This window comes from Gymnoscopelus microlampas (genome assembly GCF_963454915.1).
Source record: "Gymnoscopelus microlampas genome assembly, chromosome: 3".
Lineage (NCBI taxonomy): Eukaryota > Metazoa > Chordata > Actinopteri > Myctophiformes > Myctophidae > Gymnoscopelus > Gymnoscopelus microlampas.
In genome coordinates this window covers 14,399,586-14,417,414 of record NC_139940.1, presented here as the reverse complement: position 1 = coordinate 14,417,414, position 17,829 = coordinate 14,399,586, and positions in this window count along the sequence as shown.

Below are 17,829 nucleotides of genomic sequence, written 5' to 3'. Positions count from 1 at the left end.
AAGCAATTGTGTAAGTGCCTTGCTCAAGTGTAGGAGAAATCTCTCATTCACTTTCCTCACTAACATTTTCTCTCAGGGCCAGGTGTTGAAACTTACATCTCTAATCGGTAGGCTACCATGCATGCAGGCCTGATACTTGGCATGAGGGACATTTGACAGCAAGAGCAATGACAAATGTTTGGCTTGACTGTTTTATGTGATGATCATATTTATCTGAAATTATAGCCTACTTTTATACAATCTTAAGTTGGGACACCAGGATCAACGATCGCAAATTGCATTCCCGTTATTACAAAATCATGCTTCCGAAATCTCTTGATATCGATTCGGCAAAGAGGACAGTTATTATTACCCTCTCTGTGCCAAACAAAGCCGAAATTGCCCTAAAGATACACCTTCAGGAGGCTGCAATTCGAAAATGGCCCCTGTCTAAGTCTTAACTTACCCCCCCCCCCCCCCCTAGTGTGTATATCTGTCTGTCTCTTACAGTATATGTCATCATGATTTGTGTGCATGGGGATCTCATCTTAAACAAGCTCAGTGCTTAATGAGTCTGCCAGTTTAGTAGACCTTGTATTGTGATTTTGTACTTCCATGTACTGTTGTTCTCATGTCTTACTAAATAAAGTACATCAATCAATCAATCAGCTTCTCGATTTCAACTCAACCAATGACAATCTTAGATTGAGTGTGGAATATACTAAGTACGTCTGAAATATTTGTATTTATTTATGTGTGTAAATATGCTGCGTGTTTGTGTGTGTGTGTGTGTGTGTGTGTGTGTGTGTGTGTGTGTGTGTGTGTGTGTGTGTGTGAGAGAAAGAGAGAGAGATGGTTACGATAACCAGCTAATTAAAAGGAAGAATGTGGTTTTCCTGACTGAGGACGTACTTACCTACCTAGATACTAGCCTCGGAAACCCAGCCTTTTTTTTGTTACCTAGATACCTACCCCCCCACTCCCTCCAACGAGTCCTCTTGGCTTCAATGAGTGTGAGTGTGGTGGTTACATTAGACGCACTGAACGCTGACTCAGAAACAGACTGGTTGAACACAAATATATGCTGTATCAGCAATGTTTACACATGTATATTGTTATATTTTGGTCATTATCCCATTATAAGGGCATACCTTTTCCTTACACTAATATGAATATCTCAACTCTTTGTATTTATTGGGTACCCATTACCCAATTTTATCTTTTGTATTTTGTTATGGGGGGGCAGGTCCTTTTCCCCAAAGTTACTTTATTTTTATACTTTATTTGGATACAGAGAAAGAGAGCTGTGGTTAGAGAGGTGGGAAAACATACCTAACAGGTCCTGAATCGAACAGGGGACATTGCAATTATAGTATTTGATCAAAGCATCATTCGGTCCCCTAACTGGTACACCCCATAAGGCAGGTCAGTTTTAATGTATTAACAATGTGCTATGTGACCAGGGCAATCCATTTGATAGTGCAGCTAGTGCCATATGGTCCATAGCTCCCAAAGTCGAAGGCAGGCGCAGGGAGGCCCACACTAGCCCTACAGTATGTCCAGAGACACATGAGCAATAGCAATCTGAGTCCATTGGCCTTAAAAAACAAAAGCAACATGTATGATGTAACCACTTAAGTGTTACATCAAATATTCATGCTGAGCCTGCAGTTCTCGCGAGGGTCATAACACATGCTCTACTCATGCCCTTTAACAAAGATTCCCTACTTCCTTTTCTTTCCTTGCAGAATCAGTTGATTTATTTGACCTGGTCGTATTACCTAAGCAATCAATAAATGTGCCTTGAGATTAATTTGGTCGACCTACACAATTTCAAGCAGATCAGAAGGAATAGCAAACTCTGTTAACTGTGCTGATTGGAGTCATTGCTCAAGAACCCTGTTGCCAGTTATGAAGATATGTCTAAATAACACTATTCCTGTCTTATTGCTTCAAGTTTCTGACCTGTTTTTTGTTCTCTGTTTTTTTGTTTTATTTATTGCCCGGATGCCACAAGCTCCCCTTCTGTCTCTGTCATGGAATTTTGTGACTACAGTTTTGCTATGAAATCAGCCAAATCATAACAAAAAATAAACACATATTTTTTGTGTTTTTCCTGTTTGAGCAAATCTTAATAAAGAAAAAGCAGGAGAAGAAGCAGAAGAAGGAGAGTAAATAAGATGTTCTCTCCTTATTTTTAACTCTATTGTTCTCTCCAGAGAAAATAAGATGTTTGTAACAATTTGGTAGGCTATATTTAGGCCTATAAAAAAATGCATGAAAAATAGATCTTTATTTTTTTCAGTGGTCTATGAATGCTATTTATTTCACCTTTGATTTTGTGGTTGTCTTAATTGTTTCCTACTCTACTCTGGATTGCCATCTGCTGGTCACATAAGATATAGTCACTGTGCCGACATATTGACAACATTGTCCCCTCCTCCTCGTCCACCGGTGTACTTCGATTGGAGAAGCAGTACTATTTAGCATAACCAGCATGCACTTTGGTTTATATACCAGCATGCACTTCGGTCTATCTTATTATAAAATTGATTCCCACTTCCCAGTAGATACAATCTTATATTTTATGTAATCGCTTTTCTATAGTTATTGTTTTACTTTTGTGCGTAGTTTTAGTGTCTAACGCGCATTGTATAGGTCAGAGTTATGCAACACCATTAAAATGATCTATAGTTTGATAATTGACATTGTTATTGAACTAGTTGTTTCGATAGTAATTCCCTCTGACGTATTTTTCAAGCAGGTTTCTAATAATTAGAAACCCCCACTGCTGTTCAATTAAAGCTAGATTAACGCACGCTTTCCGAACCATGTGATAACTGAGGTGATTTATGGTGATATATTTTTGAACATTGTTAAGTTGGGACGCCAGGATAAACGATCACTAGCATTCCCTGTGTATAAAAATTTTGCTTCCGAAATCTCTTGATGTCGATTCCGCAAAAAGGATAGTTATTCACCACCCTCTCTGTGCCAAACAAAGCAGAAGCCCTTTTTAACGGTCAATCGGTAGTTCCTTGCTAAGGCCATAGTGACCATACATCTCAGTCATGGTTGTCAAAAGCGTGTCATATACAATACAGAACTGCTGAACGGTTCCTCTTCAATATACACGTGTAGAAAAATAAAACACAGGGCATATTAAGATTTAATTAGTTTAATGTGTGTCGCGTCAGAAATGCAAACATTTTTGGCCAGCACAGCAGAGACAGAGAGCATCATGGGTAATGCAATGTGGTATAATCAGGTTGGTGTTCATTGGCTGCTTAGCGCTGGTCCAGAGCGTTAGTGACTTCTCTCTAACGCTCTGCTAAACACGCTGCTTTGCTCATAGACGGAAAATTCCATTGCCGTGCGAGGTCTCCGTCTTTAGTAAATAATAAACAAAACTATTTTGCTACTCACCGAAACAAAGGCTGTTTTGTGTTGTTGAAAGTCTATTCTCCAGGGTGGGAAGCCTCTCAGGACCCCACCTTCTCTGTATAATACACTTTTTGGGCAGAAAATAAAATATGTCCGCCAGATGGAAATTATTGTATTTACTCCACTGCGCCCTCTATAGATCTGGTCAATATACATTACCATTGAACAGATCTGTAGAGGGCGCAGTGGAATAAATACATTTTATTTTCTGCCCCAAAAGTGTATTATACAGAGAAGGTGGGGTCCTGAGAGGCTTCCCACCCTGGAGAATAGACAGTTTTTTCAACAACACAAAACTTTGTTTCCGTGAGTAGTGAAGGAGTTTTGTTTATTTTTTACTTAAAGGACAACTTTGGTTTTTTACAACCAAGGTTTATATTTTAGCTTGTAATTAAAGTAAATAAATGATGAGTGTAATTTTTTTTTCATTTACTGCTTTCTATAGTTTTAGCATTTTTTGCGATATTTTTTACAGTGGGCGGGGGCATTCTGTCCGGTGGCTAAATATGCCTTTTTTACACAATAAAAAAGGTCCGGCTGTCTGAGATGGCCAAATGTGAGTTATTGGGGGCTAGAAGAGCTACTGTAAATAATAATAAAGAAAACGCCGGGTTAATGTGTTAAAAAAATACATATTTAGCCACCGGACAGAATGCCCCCGCCCACTGTGAAAACACTGTAAAAAAGATTGTGAAAATTGCTAAAACTATAGAAAGCAGTAAAAAAAAATGTTTTAACACTCATCTTTTATTTACTTTAATTACAATCTAAAACATAAACCTTGGTTGTAAAAAACCAAAGTTGTCCTTTAAGACGGAGACCTCGTACGGCAGTGGAATTTTCGGTCTATGAGCAGAGCCGCGCGCCTGGCAGAGTGATAGAGAGAACTCACTAGGCGCGAGTGGAGGACGCGAGGAGAGTGAGCGAATTCCCAAAGTCTTGTTTAATATATAAAGCGTGTAAGCCTAAAAAAAAATAGCCTTCACAGACACAATTATCTCCGATTGATGACAGTTCATTTGGGCTACTTTTTTCACGGACTAAACTATTGTCCAAATCTGCATGATTTGTATGATATATCGCAGCAAAATATATTAGAGAATAGTAATACATCCAGGCTCCGGATGAGGGCACCAAATCCTTTTGAAAAAGATTGCTATTACATTTAAATGTATTTATTGTCCAAATGTCCAATCAATAAAATCACACAAGAAGGGGGAGACAATAGAAAATAACATTTATTCAGCCAAACAGTGAATTATGACCATCCGAATCAGAAACTACACACCGTGGCACTGCGGCAAAGAAAGCCCAGTAGGCAGTGATGGAAAGTAACAGTACATTTACTCAAGTAGTGTACTTCAGTACAATTTTTTTACTTTACTGGAGTATTTCCAATTTTCAGTACTTTTACTTCTACTCCACTACATCTCAGAGGCAAATATTGCACTTTTACTCCACTACAATTTTTTGAAAACTTTAGTTACTGGTGTACTTTGCAGATACAAATTATTATATTATAAAACATACATTAACCACTTTATCCCTATTTTAAACATAGGCTAATTGAAAATAGTCATTCTACAAGCTCACAACGCATGGCTATGCATTGTGAGCTTTTAGATCTTCTATTTTCAAACATTATAGTACTTTAACTTTTGGTACTTAAAGTATATTTTGATGCCAACACTTTTGTACTTTTACTCAAGTAAATTTATTTCCGGACTTTTACTTGTTACAGGGTATTTCTACATTGCAGTATTGATACTTTTACTCAAGTAAAAAAAATGGAGTACTTTTTCCACCACTGGTAGGACCAATGCTGCAGAGGTCTTCACCAGCAGAGAGACGAAGGAGGAACCCCAACTACTGAATATTGAGTGAAAGTGTGTTGCATGTTAGTGCTTTCCCCCCCTTCTTTTAAGAAGGCCTACCATGCAACGTCTTAAGAGGCTTAATAGCTAGCTCACCATCTTTAGCTGATATGTAGATAATTTGTTTGTCCCCCCTTCTGCCCTCTCATGGGAATAACAATGGAGCTTGCAGAAAAAGGATTTTCACCCACTGTTCACCTGTAATGTGACAATAAATTTGATTCCAATTCTGATAAGCAGCATTGAAGTGATTTGTAGCTTTGATGCCTTCATAGATTTGTTTGACACCACTATGTATATAACTGCTCCTAAACTGTCTTTCTCTGAGGCAGAGTAAACCACGCTCCAACTGATGTTCACGAGGGCTTTTTATTTTAACCCAATGTAGACAACGTGAAAAACTGTAAATGAAATGACATAAAACAAATACAATGTTTTAACCACAATGAATTAAACATGAATTATGAATGTCCTTGTTGACAGTCATGCTGTCTTCGTTTTAAATGTCCATGAAATGTCCACAATAACAATGAAATGTCCATCTTTAGTTGCATAAACACACACAACAATAACAATGACTTAACAGACCAACAAAATAAACAACGACATACCGTGTGCGCGTTCTGCCCAGATATGCTCAGGAGTGTTAGTACTTTTTATCATTTTATATATTTCTTCTTGACACAGAGCTCCTCACAGCTCTGAACCCCTGTTTGTTCTGATTACCAGCACCTTAGCACACACAAGTGAACCCAATGCTGCCATGATTGCTGTCACGTGATATCTGCTACAGCAGGCCACAACGAAGAGAACAGTGGAAGGCACTATATGTCTATATCACCATACTCCATATACATACAATACAGTATATTACCCCAAATAAACAATATTCACTTTTCATATTTTCAGAAAAATTATAAAATCAAATACCACAAAATTCAACCACTCTCTGGAACAGCTACAATGTATAATTTGTTTGTACTGCAGTCAGACATTTAAACACAAACTATTCTAGCAAAGATTTGGCAGCCCCCCCAGTCTACAGTGTTGAGTTATCGTTCCACTGTTACTTATTTGACAAAACGTGATTCACTGTCCTGATCTATAGACAGGTTTCCTGTTAGTAAACATTGAGAGGAATATGACCGCGCAGCTGCGGGGGGAAGCCTATGGGTGCGTTTGGAAATTACGCACCGGAGCACACTCGCCTATTAGTTTGTATTGGCCAGTGCGCTCACTGCCGCTCAGGGCTGTATTTTCGAACGCGCCTTCCACCCCCAGGCATGCGCAGATTGCGCATTCTGCTCTGTGATGACGTCGCTCGGAAACCCGTCTATAAGGTTACAGAGATAGTGAGACTGGATCAGGACATGGTTGTTAAATGAATGTTCAGTTGTTTTGTTGGTATAACCTTTATTTTTGCATCTTTTTATATGTCTAATGATCTATAACGATAGCACAGCTGGCATTTAATGTTGAGAAACTATACCTGGTCTTCTCAAAGACCACCCATCTACCTACAGGCAACATCAGATTTCGTTGCGTCGCTCAGTTTTAATCTCTTGGCATTTAATGTTGAGAAACTATACCTGGTCTTCTCAAAGACCACCCATCTACCTACAGGCAACATCAGATTTCGTCGCGTCGCTCAGTTTTAATCTCTTTTTTATTAAATGGTGTTCAAAGTTTTAGGGCACGAGAATATGTGGACAGAAGATTAATGTTTAACAGGACTCCTTAACGTGGTTTTGTTTAAGTAAATAACAAATGTAGAATATAGCTGCAAGCAGCGATAATACGGGGCCAGGAGAGAGAAAGAGAAATGATAATTCCTTTAACAGGTCAGTTCATGAAAGTCCTTGCGGTCTTGTTTCCAATGAGGGCCTGTGAGCAATTAGGGGTTAAGCTCAGGGACAAATTTCATTTCATCGACACTGGCCTGGAATCGTACCTGGGTCAACCAGAGCCTCTGGCTCCCTAGGCGGGCTCACTAACCACTCAGCTATGGCCGACCCTCAGACAGAGAGAGAGAGAGAGAGAGAGAGAGAGAGAGAGAGAGAGAGAGAGAGAGAGAGAGAGAGAGAGAGAGAGAGAGAGAGAGAGAGAGAGAGAGAGAGAGAGAGAGAGAGAGAGAGAGAGAGAGAGAGAGAGAGACGGAATAGATTGAAGAGACAGAGAGAGAGACATGGAAACGGAATAGATTGAAGATAGAAACGGAATAGATTGAAGAGAGAGAGAGAGCCATGGAAACGGAATAGATTGAGTCATGTTTTTTGCAATTCAACTTAAATGAGTCTGCATCAAGTGAGGCTTGAACCGGCAACCTTGCGATCGTGAGGCACTCTTAGGTAGCTGCAACACTACCTATTGTGCTATAGCTTTGTCCAGGCTGATATTGTCTGTTGAGGATCACAAACTCTTGCCTTCTGTCATGACCCAAGCCCCTGTTTCACTAACACAAAGATCACTCGTTCACAAACCATTTACCAATGAAGAAATTGTACATCTCCTCAGAACCAAAACTAGTGAAAGTAGCCGATCTACAAGCTCACAAACCATTAAAAGTTGTCAGATTGTACATCGGCTATTTTCACAATGAAGTATGTTATACATTGAAAAAACATACTCTCATTGCTATCTGAAAAGTTGTGAGATTGTAGATCAGCTATTTTCACAATGAAGTATGTAAAAAACACTCAATTAAGTATTTCATGTTATCTTTAACAATTGCAAATGTATTCATTGATAGTCATGTTGTGTGAAATGCAACTTAGATGAAGTCTGCACCAAGTGAGGCTTGAACCTGTGACCTTGAGGTTGTGAGACATACACTTAAGCGGGACGCTATTGGACCAACAGACAAACCTCTGAAGGGCCAGTGAGAGAGTAGCCTCGGAATCCCAGCCTTTTTTTTTGTTTCAAAAGAAAAACTTTTTGGGGAGGGGAGGGGAGGCGGGGACATAGATTGGTGAAGCCTTGCTCCAGGCGCCTGGGTTTGGATCCGCCCTTCGAGACCATGGATTCCTCTCGTTCTCTCAGTCTAGTGAGAGAGAGACAGACAGACATGGAAACTGGAGAGAGAGAGAGTAATGGAAACAGAGAGAGAGAGACAGAGAGAGAGAGAGAGAGAGAGAGAGAGAGAGAGAGAGATGGAAACTGGAGAGAGAGGGAGGGAAAGAGAGAGAGAGAGAGAGAGAGAGAGAGAGAGAGAGAGAGAGAGAGAGAGAGAGAGAGAGATGGAAACTGGAGAGAGAGGGAGGGAAAGAGAGAGAGAGAGAGAGAGAGAGAGAGAGACGGAAACTGGAGAGAGAGAGAGAGAGAGAGAGAGAGAGAGAGAGGGGGAAACTGGAGAGAGAGAGAGAGAGAGAGAGACGTGGAAACTGGAGAGAGAGAGCGAGGGAGAGAGAGAGAGAGGGAGAGAGAGAGAGAGAGAGAGAGAGAGAGAGAGAGAGAGACATGGAAACGGAATAGATTGAAAAGAGACATGGAAACGGAATAGATTGATGAGAGAGAGAGAGATGGAAACAGAATGGATTGATTGGACATCTCAACCTATTGCCATTGACAGGAATCGAATTCTCAACCTTCGGACTAATAGGCTTCAACATTACCTATGTAGCGGCCCCCACCGAAAGATGGTCAAGACTTGAACTGATGATTATGAATTTATTAAAATCCAAAGACCACCGTAAGAACTGACAAGACAGTACAAAAACACAAACAAAAATACTCTGTTAGTTTCACACATTTTGTGAAATAACAACAATACCATAACATTAGTTCAAATAAGCTACAAATGTAAATAACCAAAACTGTACTGAAAGTACTTTTTAACATGGCTTTTACCATCAGTCAGCATTGCTGTAATTACTTTTAGAATGAACTAAGACAAATATGACTTCAAAATCATCACTTCTAATGAACTCGTTTTCCTTATTTTTAGCAGTTGTTTTTAACTCAATAAAACATAATGAAATGCCTTTTTATAACATTTTTAAGTGCATATAATGACATGAAATAATGACGTTTTTTAACCAAAGTGCATGAAATACTGTAACATCAAATACATTCCTTTGCAATTCAAAATGCAAACCTTTCAATGTCAACACCTTTTACAGAAAGAGTAGCAAACTAAACTCTGGTCTAGTTAGTTATCACTATCCTTAGCACCATATACCTTTGTTGCAGAAAAACTTTTCTTTCATTTAATGTCCATCAATATACCGTATGCTGAACAGCATGTAAACAAAACAAGCAATGCATTTTTAGCAAAGACCTGTCCTTTTATAACCAAAAAACCCTGTGTTGTTTTGTATGCAGTAAGCACAGTCCATGGCTACTAACCTTATGCCTCTTCGGGGGGTGCTAAAACTATAATTGATCATCTCAAAAGATAAACAATATGCGATCTTTTTGCAGCTAGGAACAGCACATGCGTCTCCACACTGCTGTTGTGTCAAAACTGTCTCTCTGCGCAACGCGCAGGTAGTAACGTCGTCCAAAAGTATTTTCAAAATAAAAGCATTTGGCTCAAAACACAAAATAAAAGGATACCAACTTAAAGCATTATCTGTTCACCCAGGATATATAATATTTTAGTGCAAAACGTATTGGGGTTCTTTACACTCCCACCAAAATTATGAATGTTTTCAAAGGATAAACCATGAATAATTTTCACACAAATAACAATAGTGTCCTTTCACTGTGCTGGGTTTACTGTGGACCAGATGATTGGGCTTGAGGGTGAGTGGTTGTAGGCCGTCAGGACTGTTCAAGTTGTCGCCAGGGAGAGGTCCACGGTGGGCCATCACCATGGCTTTGCAGAAGCATCGTTGAATCTGCCATGAGTAGTGGTAGAATGGTCTTTATTTGGTGCTCCCACACGTCACCTGTATGACTAGAGTGGGGGGCGTTCAAGCCTTTTCCTTGGTGCCTTTTGGGGATGACCTTTGGGTGCTTGAATGAGTCAGGGAGTGATGCCTGGAGGAGTCTTCCTCCCACCTTGAGGATACCGCCTGTGTCTAGAAAGACATCAACGTGGTGCGGTTTGTTGCACTGTGGTAACTGCTTTCCTTTATTGAATTTCAGTAGACTTTCTATCTCATGTGCTTGACTTTGCAGATCTTTGACTATGACCTTTTCAGTGTTTTCCCATTTACTCACAGGTTCTGCGATCTCTGTTTTCGTGGTCAGAGCCCTTTTTGCTTCTGGATCTCTGATGGTCAAAACTGGAATTGCAGTTTTGGGGGTAAGTATTTCTTTTTTAGGGGAACAGGGGAATGTGGGAATAGTGCACTCTGTGTAGAACTTCCGTCGAATGTGACCGACTTCATCAAGCCTTTTATTATCAGGTAAGTGTGGCCGTTGTTTGAATGCTGGAGGCATCTCATAATGTCCCTGTTCCTTTTTCCTTATGCTGTCTTTGAGTGTGCAGAGAGCAATGAGAGCCTCTTGTGTCTTGACATCTCCTTTGGTATCCTTAAAGTCTGACTCCCAGGCACTCATCACATCCATAGCTGTCACTGGAGGGAGTTCCTTTACAATTACTCTGTGACACAGACTGAAGGATGCACCATCAGGGCATGGGGTTGAGCAGCCCACAATGCTCCATCCCAAATCTGTTTTAATGGCAAAGGGTTCATTGTCTTTTCCTGATAACACCTGTCTGGGGGTTAGTGTTCTGGGACAGTTGTATCCAATTAAGAGTCCTACATCACAGCTCAGGAGAGGTGGCATCTCATCTGTGATTTCTGTTAAGTGAGGCCATCGTTTAGCTGTGTCGTGGGTGGGTATGTGATCACGTTTTGCAGGAATGCCGTCTTTAGTGTATGAAGGGGGAAGGTCAATGTGCACAGATGAAGTGTAGCCCCTCACACGGAGACCATATACTTTCTCACATTCCATGATCATGTTCTCTTCTAACATAGTGGTGAGATTCAGTTTTACAGGGTAAGTATCTGCTTGTAACTTATTGCTTATGTCCTTGACAATGAATGTGCTGTCACTTTGAGTGTCTAATAATGCATAGACTAACTGTTCATTCAGTGGGTTTTTAACAGAGGACACCCACACAGGGACTATCATGGAGGTGCTGCGTGACTCACCCACTCTGGTGACATTGAGTGCCGTGGCTGTCATGTTTTCATTTGAAGCACGTGAAGATGTTGCTGTAGTGGGTACAGGCCTTTCTCTATTTTCAACCTTTCTGTAGTTTTCATCATGGAGACAGGTCGGGTGTCTTCCATTGCACACCTCACAATTGTGGCGGTGCTGGCATTCCTTTGCACTGTGACCTGGGTTTACACATCCATAACACAGCCTATTATCTTTCACGTACATCCGTCGATCATCAAGGGACCTTTCCATGAATTCTGAGCAGTTGTGGAGTTGATGATCATTATCTTTGCACCAAATGCAGGGGTAGAGGGGCCTTGGGTTTCCGTTCCTTGGTGTTTGTTCATCATCACTCTTCACTGCAGTTTGGGTGTTGAAGACATGGGCCTTGTTTCCTTTTATTTCCTTTGTGACTCTTTGCTCATGAGACGAGTCAGAAGAGTGAAGAGCGTGTAGGGAAGTTACTGGGTTGCATGCTATTTCTGCTTCTCTTGACACGTATTTAGAGAAATCTTTAAATGTGGGAAAATCTTTACCCTCCATGAGGGCTGTTGAGACCTGGCGATTCCAACGGTCTGCTATCCAGTCAGGAACCTTCTGTAGCAGCTTTTGGTTCTCTTCACAGTCGCTTAATATTTCTAAGCCCTTCACATGAGGCGTGGCTTGCAGGCAGGCGTTTAAGAAGTCAGCAAATTCTCTTAACCCTTCGACATCTCTAGACTGTATTTTTGGCCATTTTGATAGTTTATCTCTGAAAGCCCTTTGGACAACAAACGGCTGACCGTAGCGTTGGTTGAGCTTTTTCCATGCATCTCTGTATGCCTCATCATCATTACGATAGAAGGTACCTTCAAGGCATTTGTGAGCAGGGCCAGTGACATATTTCTTTAAATAATAAAGTTTATCAGCTGCAGAAATAGCTTTTCGGTCTATCAATGAAGTGAATGATGCTTTCCATTCAATGAAGAGGATTGGCTCTCCACTAAACACTGTGGGCTCTGGCGTTGGGAGTCTGTTTGTAGCTAAGCTGTCTTGGACTGCTTGGGCTAAATAGTAAATGTCAGTAGGGGGTGATAAGGTGCCACTGACAGGCAATGGTGTGACAGTGGAGGGGTTTCCGTTTTGTACAGGGGGTTTAGACAACTCCTGTCTGTTGCTCTGTTGTATGGGCAGTCCATCCGTTTCCTGCTTCATTTCTCTGTCATAGACTTCCAGTTTGGCACGAGAAGCTTCAATATCTCTTTTTACCTGTAGACATTCCAGTTGAGATTTTTGCATCTCTAATTCTTTCTTATGTTGTTCTTCCAACATTCTTATTTTCTCCTTTTGCTTCGTTTCTTCCTGCATGACTTTGTATTTGGCCTCACTTGCAGCAAGCTCTGCGGCTGCTTCAGTTCTTTTGACCGATATGGAGGATTCAGCGTTGGACAGGCTGGAACCTGACAGTGAGGCAGTACCATATATGGAGTAAGCGTAGTTGTGGGCAAGTAGCTGATGGAGACTTTGTCTTTCACGCTGTGCATCAAAATCCCCATCTATCTCTGCTATCCGTTCATAGATGATTTTCATAATGTCTCTAGTTACAGCCTCACATGAATCTATTTTGCGCCTCAGATCAGTGGATGGAGTGACACGTGATCTGATCTCCTCATAGTCTCTCATGAGGCCTTCCTTTCCATGTTCAATCATGTCTGCCATTGTAGCCAAATCCTTGTCTGGTATGTCATTTTTTAGATTTTCTCTGGATGTTCTGATCACAGTTTTCCATTGTTCATACATGCTAAGCAGTCTTTTCTCCTTTTTGCTCAGGTCTTCCTTTTGATAGGCAAGCATTTTCTCTGTGGAGACTGAAGCACGTGTTGTACGCCGTGGTAGTGTTCCATCGGTGTCATCCAATTTCAGTTGAAGCTTAGCAAGTTGTTTCTCCTTACAATCAATGTTGTCCTTTAATTCTTGCCTTGACATGTCTTCATGATGTCCTTGAGCTAGTAAGCCTCTGCTCTCTTGTATTTCCATTTGTAGCCTTTTTATTTGCTCCGTTATGTCATCCATCTTGAGTGTAACAGTCGTATTCCTTGACCAACACTCAGCTGCTGCAGCTCACTGCTTTGTGTACCGTGCCGTCTTGGATTCCGTAGGCAGCGTGCTGCAGCAGGTGAAGGTGAAGTTCTTACTGTAGCGGCCCCCACCGAAAGATGGTCAAGACTTGAACTGATGATTATGAATTTATTAAAATCCAAAGACCACCGTAAGAACTGACAAGACAGTACAAAAACACAAACAAAAATACTCTGTTAGTTTCACACATTTTGTGAAATAACAACAATACCATAACATTAGTTCAAATAAGCTACAAATGTAAATAACCAAAACTGTACTGAAAGTACTTTTTAACATGGCTTTTACCATCAGTCAGCATTGCTGTAATTACTTTTAGAATGAACTAAGACAAATATGACTTCAAAATCATCACTTCTAATGAACTCGTTTTCCTTATTTTTAGCAGTTGTTTTTAACTCAATAAAACATAATGAAATGCCTTTTTATAACATTTTTAAGTGCATATAATGACATGAAATAATGACGTTTTTTAACCAAAGTGCATGAAATACTGTAACATCAAATACCTTCCTTTGCAATTCAAAATGCAAACCTTTCAATGTCAACACCTTTTACAGAAAGAGTAGCAAACTAAACTCTGGTCTAGTTAGTTATCACTATCCTTAGCACCATATACCTTTGTTGCAGAAAAACTTTTCTTTCATTTAATGTCCATCAATATACCGTATGCTGAACAGCATGTAAACAAAACAAGCAATGCATTTTTAGCAAAGACCTGTCCTTTTATAACCAAAAAACCCTGTGTTGTTTTGTATGCAGTAAGCACAGTCCATGGCTACTAACCTTATGCCTCTTCGGGGGGTGCTAAAACTATAATTGATCATCTCAAAAGATAAACAATATGCGATCTTTTTGCAGCTAGGAACAGCACATGCGTCTCCACACTGCTGTTGTGTCAAAACTGTCTCTCTGCGCAACGCGCAGGTAGTAACGTCGTCCAAAAGTATTTTCAAAATAAAAGCATTTGGCTCAAAACACAAAATAAAAGGATACCAACTTAAAGCATTATCTGTTCACCCAGGATATATAATATTTTAGTGCAAAACGTATTGGGGTTCTTTACAACCTATAGTGCTATAGCTTTGTCCAGGCTGATGTTGTCTGTTGAAGATCATAAACTCTTGCCTTCTGTCATGAACCAAGCCAACACTAAGATCACTCGTTCACAAACCATTTACCAATAGAGAAATTGTATGTCTCCTCGCAACCGAAAACAGTGAAAGCAGCTGATCTACAAGCTCAGAAACACGTTGCTATCTGAAAAGTTTTGAGATTGTAGATCGGCTATTTTCAGAATGAAGTATGTCATACATTGAAAAAGCGTACTCTCAAATAAGCATTTCAGGTTATCTTTACCATTTGCACATGTATTCATTGATACAGTCATGTTGTTTGCAATTCAACTTAAATGAAGTCTGCATCAAGTGAGGCTTGAACTGGCGACCTTGAGATTGTGAGGCACTCATTTAAGGGAGACGCCATTGGACCAACAGACAAGGAACTGTGAAAAAGGAGACCACACAGATGATACAGTTTCACGCAAATAGCTGAAAAATCCTGGGTTTAAGTGTTTTTCAAACTGTTCAAAATTGCGGACAATCTAAGGGCGGAGCTTACTGGTCAAAGCGATAGATGTGTTCCTCATGAGTCAAGGCACAAGTGTAAGCAAGTTTCACGACTTTCGGCCAAACGAGGCATGACTTTTGCCTGTTTAAAGTTTGCATTTTCAAAAAATTGCTATAGCGCCCCCCTTTGGCCAATTGGAGTGAGATTGGTTTCAGTGATATTTGGAATGACTCTCTACATTACTGCAACGTTTCAAAGAAATGTGAGTCTTGCATGTATGTGTTAGGGGCAGATGAATAATTTTCATAAAACTGCAATAGTTAAAATCTATTTCCTCCTGGGATTTTTGAGTAATCTGCACGAAACATTTTACACATGAACTTAGGACCTTTGCCGACAAAACAAAAGCGGCGGATTTTCCATAAGTGAAAAAATGCAGAAGTTATGAGCCAATGGCTGTTTTTCATATAATTCAAAATGGTGGGCGATCTAAAGGTCAGAGGTCAAAAGTCAGACCACGAAAGTTGTCGGGCATGAAGAGACACATGTGTGTATCAAAGTTTCATGGTTGTAGGTCAAACAGGGCATGAGTTGTACCTGTTCAAAGTTGGCACTTTCAATTGAGTGCTATAGCGCCACCCTTTGACGAATGAGTGTGAGAATTATTTCTTGATAGTTTTTCATGTGCATCTACCATATGGCCGAGTTTCGTAAAAAGCGTATGCACGGTTAAGCCAGAATTGCCAAAAACAAGTATTTTTCAAACTGCTCAAAATTGCGGACAATCTAAGGGCGGAGCTTACTGGTCAAAGCGATACATGTGTTCCTCATGAGTCAAGGCACAAGTGTAAGCAAGTTTCACGACTTTCGGCCAAACGAGGCATGACTTATGCCTGTTTAAAGTTTGCATTTTCAAAGAATTGCTATAGCGCCCCCCTTTGGCCAATTGGAGTAAGATTGGTTTCAGTGATATTTGGAATGACCCTGTACATTTCTGCAAAGTTTCAAAGAAATGTGAGTCTGCATGTATGTTTTAGGTGCAGATGAATAATTTTCATAAAACTGTAATAGTTAAAATCTATCTACTCCTGGGATTTTTTAGCAATCTGCACGAAACGTTTAACACTTCAACTTTGGACCTCTGCCTACAAAAAATTCCAACGGATTTTCCATAAGTGAAAAAATGCAGAAGTTAGGAGCCAATGACTGTTTTTCATATAATTCAAAATGGTGGGAGATCTAAAGGTCAGAGGTCAAAAGTCAGAGGGTGAAAGTTGTTCAGCATGAGGAGACGCATATGTGTATCCAAGTTTCATGGCTGTAGGTCAAACAGGGCATGAGTTGTACCTGTTCAAAGTTGCCATTTTCAATTGAGTGCTATAGCGCCACCTTTGGACGAAAGATTGTGAGAATTATTTCTTGATAGTTTTTCATGACCATCTACCATATGGCCGAGTTTCGTAAAAAGCGACTGCACGGTTCAGCCAGAACTGCGAAAAGTGGCAGAAGAAGAAGAAGTGACAGAATACTGCCAATAACAAAACAGGTCCAGAGCTGAGCTCTGGCCCCGTAAATACTTGTTTTCACTTCTTTCTTTTTTTTCGGCCAATTACCATCAGGGTGCGCCACATCATCTGTTTCCATCTGCTTCTGTTTTCGGCATCTTCCTTGGTCACTCTAGCCACCTGCATGTCGTCTCCCTCCTCATTCATAAACTTCATCTTTGGTCTACCTCTTCTCCTCTTGCCTGGCAGCTCCATCTTCAGCATCCTTCTCCCAATATACCTCTCATCCCTCCTCCGTATATATCCAAACAAACATCCAAACCTCGCCTCTCTTGCTTTATCCCAAAACCTTCTAACCTGGGCTAATCCTCCAATGTAATCATTGGCATCCTCAATTTTGCCACCTCTAGTTCCGCCTCCTGTCTTTTCATCAGTGCCACCATTTCCAAGCCGTACACATCTTCCCTCTCACTCTAGCTGGAACCCTTCTCTCACAAATCACCCCTGACTCCATCAGTTCCACCCTACCTATCGCTTCTTCAGCTCTCTTCCACACTACCCATTACTTTGGACTCAATTCAACTTCACTATATGACTTTTTACTCACGAGAAAAAAGAAAAGAAATTCAAAACATTGTGACTTAACTATGCTTTTCACCCAAACACCCCATTATGGGAGATGAAATGTGAAATACATCCACATAAAGATGATAGCCCCAGGTGGGAAAATTCAGTCAAAGGGTATACAGATGACCGAAGTCTCCAGCTCAATACTTACACTTGCTGGTATGTGTTACAGCTGAGGTTCCTGCTGCTGAGGCAGTATAGAAACTCTCCTGATGCAGATGACAGGAACCCTCTCAAACGTCCAGAGAACCACTTCCCAATGACATCACTGTCCCTCAACTGTTCATCAGTCAGAATCGACACTCTCAGCTCTCCAATCACATCCAGAACCGCAGACGCCGATGGACCAGTCATCGTCATGGACTAGGGGAAGGATTACATGGGGCAATATTTCATTTAAATGTGCATTACGTGTGAGCTCATTTGGTGTAAAGAATAGTGGACAGGGCTTTTCGCTCTACAATAGAGAACTTTCATTCCAAACCTGGGTGGACTTTATGTGGACAAATAACATCTTCTGGGCAGAAATAATTGATTCTTTATTTTTATTTTGCATTGGTGCATTTTATAATTACTAATTATAAACATAGACTGTAATC